This window comes from Poecilia latipinna, unplaced genomic scaffold (assembly GCF_001443285.1).
Source record: "Poecilia latipinna isolate Pla-1442-1.1 unplaced genomic scaffold, P_latipinna-1.0 Scaffold4173, whole genome shotgun sequence".
In the NCBI taxonomy this organism is placed as follows: Eukaryota; Metazoa; Chordata; class Actinopteri; order Cyprinodontiformes; family Poeciliidae; genus Poecilia; species Poecilia latipinna.
In genome coordinates, this window is record NW_015116789.1 from 22,335 (window position 1) to 29,517 (window position 7,183).

The following is a 7,183-nucleotide window of genomic DNA, read 5'->3' on the forward strand; positions in this document are numbered from 1 at the left end:
GGTTTCCCCCAAAAAAAAAACCACCGGGGTTTTTTTGTAATAAAACCCCCCAACACAAAAAAAAAAAAAAAAAAAAAAAAAAAAAAAAAAAAAAAAAAAAAAAACCCAAGACATTTAATTTCAAGGTTTATGCCTGAAATTCTATTTTAAATTATAACTTGTATGTTTCAGTGTGTTTCTTGTGACGTTTGGGCCAAAACAAAAGCAATTAAGTACATGTTGTAAAATGTATATATTCAATAAACATAAACCTGCCAATAGGACTAGAGTAGTATCTCATGTATTTACATGTCAATTAATATGTAATTGACATGTTAATGTCAATAACATATTAATTCATTAATATGTCTTGTCCCATTTATAAAAAAAAAACAAAACAAACAAAAAAAAAACTTTAACTTAAAGGTCATTAGTGAACATTGTGTGTTTTTTTATTATTATTTTCTGTCTGGGGATCATGTGAGAACTGCATTTTAAGCAGGTAGAGAGTCACACAGCCTGCATAATAATGAGCCAATAGTGGCAAATTCACTGTCCTCTTATGAGTATTATTTCATTTATTATATTATTATAGTATTATAAGCAGTTTAAGGGGTGGATGGTTACAGACCAGCATAATAATGAGCCGGAGTGACCAGTTGTGGCAAATTTAGTGTCCTACCATAAATATTATTTACTTGGCTATAGATCCAGCCAATCCCAGTTTTATTTCCATGTTAAGGTGTGACCCCCCCATCAAATCTCACTAAGAACCGAAACTGTTCGCTAAGAAATGTAAACAGTTTTTAACTGCAGATAATAGTGCATGTTCACACACCTGGAAATATGGTTTTTCATTCTGCATCAACAACTACACCTTCAGGTTCTGTCCAGAAAGACCAAAAACAGCTTTGGAGTCAAGACGTAGCTATGGAGGAGACCAACACTAAAAAGAAACAAGCCTGACTTTGAGCTGAGAACTTGTATTAGAAAGCCTGAAAAAGCATTCCCCAGCAGCCCCTCCACAATGCCTTGGGAGATGGTCTCAAGTCTTGTGTAAACTGAATAATATTTTGCAGACCCAAACAATTTCCCTCCAAAAACTTATACCCAATGATAAGTTGAGAAATTAACAACAACTTCCAGGAAGACCAGCTATGTAAGGGAATGTCCTGGTTCACTGTGTAACAGATAATCATTCCTAATCACTGTTTGAGCTCTGGGAGAAAACTGAACAAAGGACACAACAAGTACAGACACTCAGTGCTAAACAATCACTGAACTGCCATTGTCAATTTTATTCTGTTTGTCTCACACTTTATGATGAACAAATCTCATAAATCCTTTCTAAACAATTCCTCCTTGAATCATTCCCTCTGCTCAGACTGTCTGCTGAGTGGAGGGTGAGCATGGATCAAACCATTAACATGAAACCGGGCCGGGGTGATGAGCAGAGGGCAATAAGCTCGGGCCCCATATCATCAACCAGCCCTGACTCACTACATGCTGTAAACCTAATGGAAGGCAAGCAGACAGACAATTTCTTTCAATTAGCTCAAACTAGCCAGCCCAATAAATTTTAGTTTGTTCTTTAAGACATAAGGGCCCTGTTGCATGTCCTGCTGAAAATGAAGACTAATGGGGTATTGTGGAGCTGCTGAGTGCCTGATTTCTTGCCACGCGCTGCTCCACCACACAACCCCTTCCCCTCCGTTCTTCGGCTAAGGGGAATAAGTGCTGACCAGACTGTAGGCAAATGCTTAACACGTTTATTCAAAACCTGGATTCATTTTCTGTTTTAAACATTGTTCCTGAGTAGTTAGGCAGACCCATTCATCTCAGTTTGACAACAGCTGTGAACAAGATTTGCAGTTCTTGATGACTCCTATTTCTAACCTCAGTGAAAACGTTTTTTGTTTTTTTTCTGAGTCAGATCGTCATGTAAAGTCTTTCTTGCTTATCTCAACAACTATTAAAAAAAAATGGAAACTATCCACCCACACAATAATAAAAAAGAAGCTTATCCAATTAAAAATGACTTGTTTTTACTTGACTACAAATTAACCAGCAGTCTAGTTATTTTTGTGTGAGTGAGGTTATTTATCGGTCGGATTTTTAGTCAGCTGATCAAGGACTTGAATTCATTTATCGCCAGTAGAACATTTCTGAATAGGTTTGTGAAACTTAATGGAATAAATAAATCTGTTTTCAGGTCACGCTTCCGTTTTAGGGTCACAGTTTTGTCAAAACCTATTCAAAAAGGAAGGACCATCAAAAATTTGAGTTAACTCCGACCTCGGTCGATCAAAAAGACAATATTTAAGCTATGACAATGTGATGTTTGTGAAACACAAGGTATTAAATGTTGAACAAATAACACCACAAAACTGATTTTCCACCAGATAGGGCACAAATATCCTTCATTTGTGACATCTTGAGTATCCATACCTGCTTTGCTCTCGACCATAATTTACTCAAAATACAAAATATCATCAAAGTGCCAAATAAAAACAAACAGTTTGACACTACTTTGCTTTTGAATAAACAAAAGCAGGCAGCTTTTGTTTATTCATAAAAGTAGAACTTCAATAAAAAATGGCTAAAATTGCATTTAATGTAAATGTAATTAAAACAAGACTGAGGATGTACTACGATGGGGAAAGAAGACTATAAAAAAACCCGAGTCCACCTGTCACGCACTGACATGAAAGTTTGTTTTTCTGTCATTTAATTTAATTTTGTTTGCTAAGATGCTCATACATGGATTATGGATTTTTCTATTCATAAGTAATGCCATCATTGTATTTTTTTTAAAATCTCTTGCACATAATTTCATTACATGTTGTTTCCTTCAAATTGAATCCTTGTAATCAATAATTAGGTTGCCTTTTGTTTTTCTGATGTTTACGGTGAGATTAAGCTGCATGTCACTTGGCGACTGCTGCTTTATTATGCTTTAATCAGAGTGTAAAATATTAAATGGCAGCTGGCAAGAGGAACGGCGGCTGCAGACTTAATGATATTAATAATATGATGCCTCATGATGGACGGGACCCTGCTGTGACCATTCTTCATTTGACCATGTGCTGACTTGTCATGCTGCTGACTGACTTCCTGATAGGCCATTCTGAGAAACGTAAGGGTTGACAGTCTGATACAGCTGCAAACAGATGTGCGTCACGCTCTCAGTTTGTGCTTTTACCAGACAAAAAAAACACACTTCCAGAACAAATCCTGTTGTCTGTAAAAAAACAAAGATGGGAATGCAGGTATATTGGTGTTAACTGTGGGCTGTCAGTTAAGGTCAGCTCGTGGTTTTTTGATTGCTCAGTCCAAATAACAGTAATTAAACAATCATGACAATAAAGCAGAGTCCCAGTCAATCTTCGGGCAACACAAGTTGAATTGTAAAATCAATGCCTGCTTGCCCCTTTTCTCACTCCTGGTTGAGCAAATACAACATCAGTGTTGTATTTGAGATACAACACTGATGTATGTCAAATAGTCGTGCTTTAAAAGTTACTTACTTCAAATATCTTGACCATATACAAGGATGTTTGGGTGTTCGGCAAAGTTTCTTGGCTTAACGCAGCAGCACAAGCACTATGAGTTCCTGAAAAACGACACACCGGGGGCTACTGATGAACTCACAAAACTGGCACAGCTACTTTTAGTCTGAATTCTGAAGAAGTTTGTCTTTCTACCTTAATTTCCAGTGAATAAAGTCTTGATTTAACCTTCAGACAAGAATCTGGGTCATCATTTGATTAACTGATTCTGTGGTTGTGGATGTACATGGTTATGACAATGGTGTTATCATACAATTTAATTAATATTACATTTATTTCAGTCATATTACAGTATCTACATAGCCCAATGTTTTCAACCATTTATTTCTGTTAACAATTCTGTTGATGATTTTCCAATAACAGCTAATGAAAATATGACATTTAACATTAGAATAATTACATCCGACTAATAAAAAAAACATATCTAATACAGAAATGAGAGCTTAATAAAAAAGTATGTTAAATACCTGTCTAAAAGTTATTTCAATGGGTCCCTTTGAACATAGCCTTTCAAAACCAATATTCTGTACATCAAAGACACAACATGTCTTTGAGAAATGAGTTATATGTTTTTCAAAATGGGAGCAAATACAGGAAACAGCACTTAAACAGAGCTGTATAATAACCACCAACTCTGTGTCTTTCCAAGCCGTGTCAGAGGGGCTACCCTGCTGTTCTGGCTCATTTGAAAGCATCTCAGGCCCAGTCTATACGTATTTAATGAAAAGAGCTGAAGAAAGTCATGCTGAAGTGTAACTGTCTATGCTGGCCTTCAGGAAGAAGGAATGCAACACAACATTCTTCTTGTGTTCAACAATGAAATGCAACAATCAATTTTTCCTTTGGGATTAATAAAAGACAAGTTTATTACGTTTAACAGCAGCAGACCCAAATAAAGATAGATTCCCCATCAAACACTGATGTATGTCAATCTTCGGGGCAACACAAGTTGAGGGGAGAAACAAAGTTGCTTTGTCATATAAAGAAATATCAACCAGGAGTGAGCAAAGGGGCAAGCAGGCATTGATTTTACAATCCAAGATTCAATCCAAAAGAATTATGAACGACGATTCTGTAGTGATGTGGCTGTGCTGCTCATTAAACTTAACATCCATAGTGTACGCCACTGTCCCCGCGGCAAAGTAGGAAAAGGATTTACAGAGGAGGTTAAATACAGTTCAATACTGAGAGGGATGGAGTAAGATGGCTGTTAATAAAAAGTAGATGAGCTTGAAGAGGTAGATAGAGAAAAATTGGAAGGAAATTCATGAAGAAGGTCACTGAGAGGAAGTCAGACAGAGAGAGGGATGGACACAAGAGGAAAAGAAACTCCATTGTCCTAAAAAGATAAATTATGCATCAAAGACAAACGTTCAGTAGAAAAAAAAAGTGTTTTTTGAAAAAATGATAATTAGAAAATTAGAGCCCCGTGTTCAAACATCAATACAGCAGGAGCCAATACAATTTTTTTCCTTCCCTTCTTCTTCCCCTCCCCCCAAAATTCCCAATCAGATCTTATGACTCCCTGCAGGCTTTTATGCCACAAATTGTGCAGCCGCAAGCCTGACAAACATGCAATCAGTCAGAGTGGAGTGTGAAAAAAAAAAAAACAGCCTCTCACACTCTGCCTCCAATCACAAAGGCTCTTTTAATAAGACCATGAAAAAGAGCAAGTAATCCTTTGTAATGATTTCATTAAATGCCCTCCTCACACCTGGAGATAATTCCATTATGATTGTGGCAATAAAATTAGGTTTTCATCAAGACCTGCAGACAGAAGGAGGAAAGGCTATTATTCCTCACATTCAGATATGACGTCGCCTATAATATTATGATATTAGGCTATTTGGTAGAATTTATGGCACTCCAGTCAATCTGTAATGCAGCTGGAAAAGTTTTCCTCTTATAAAAAAAAAAAAAAAAATACAGATAATCTTATGCAGAATCTGCTGTAGAATATGTTTGCGTTGGTTCAATAGTCATGTGCTCAGAAATAAAAACACTGCTGTTTGTTGGTAACTGACAGCTTTCCGGTAAAGTCAAGTTGTCAAAGAGGATGATGAAAATGAGAAGAAAACTACTTATAAATGATTTAGCTGACTGTGCTTCTTCGTCTCTCGCCTTTTAATGTGTTTTTGCTTCGCTTTAGCACATGCAGCGCATGTGTTAAACACATGGAGCTGAAATTACAAACAAATTCAAAAGGTATGAACGTCTCTTCTCTGAAAGTGTGATTGGATTAACAATTTTGTGTTATTTTTTTATAAGTGGCAATGTCATTCCATATTTAATCTTGTACATTTATCAGAACTAAGCTGCTTGCAAAGTTATTGCAAACATATTAAGTAGTCGCAAGGAATATGTATTAGTTAAGTTGTGTAAATATTTGCACACACGGAGATGTTTTTGAATAAATCAGTTGCTGCTATCATGTTTTACATTCTAAATATGTTTTCACGGGACACATGTACAATTTTATGTAATTTAAAGAAATGTAATGATGAAAGAAAAAAACATTAAACGATATTGTGTCCAAATGCCTCCAGCAACTTCACTGTGAAAAGACATAAGATGACTCATCTTTTATTTTGTTCTGTGACGAGATGAGACATCGTGCTTCAGAGAAACAGTACAGTTTCCCTTAATTCATAAGTGTTTTTCTTATAGCTATCTATAAAAACATGTGGGGGTTTATTTTTCTTTGCAACTGTAAACAGGGTTTCTCTCATGTTCAAACTGTCTCTCTTTCTCATGCTGAACCTTTGCACTGTGGTCAGCTTGGAAAGGTGAGGGTGTTGGGTTTGGAATATGTAAATTATTGGCTAAACTGTTGAAACTCTCCATCGCTCTTTTTACATTTAAGAATATTTAGCATACAGCTGTAGCTTCAGTGAACTCTTTAAGTTTGTATTTTCAACTTTTCCCACCTGCCCAGGGGCTACAGGTGGCTAAAATATGATGCAAATTTCAATATTACATAAAGCGAAGGCTTTTATTCCACACTGACCTGATACATATCCATGAAAACCTATGCTGCTGTTGTTAATTATAATAATTAGACAAATAAAGGCCAATCCCTTGCGAGACGTTTTCGTTTTTATACTCTTTCAGTAGTTCTTGTTATTTAATTTATTTAACCTATTATGATGCAACATCATAATATGAAAACATATTATGCTAGTTATATTATGGTCATTGATTTCTATTAAATCAATTTAAATTCCATGAACTTTGTATATCTGAATAAGCCTTGCGGTAAAACAGCTTTATTTATTTAAATAGCAAAACAATAAATGGAAGGAAATAGCGTGGCACAATAAATCACTTACTGTGGTAATTATCTACTCAATTAGGCTGTAGGGGAATGTTTTTAATGTAAAAACAGCCAACAAAAAGATTTCTGTCACCTGATGGATTTACACTCAAGTTTTCAATTTGGTCATTTTCTTCAGCAGTATCCACTCAAGTATCAGTATCCCACAGAACTTAAAATAAAATTGCTCCAAGAATTCAGACCCAGTCGAGAAAGATAAATGACAAAAGACAAATGATGAAGATACTGTGTGTCGTGTCTGGAGGAACGGGAGGCAATGTTTTTTTTTTTTTTTTGGGCATTCATGTCACAGTCCTTTTGA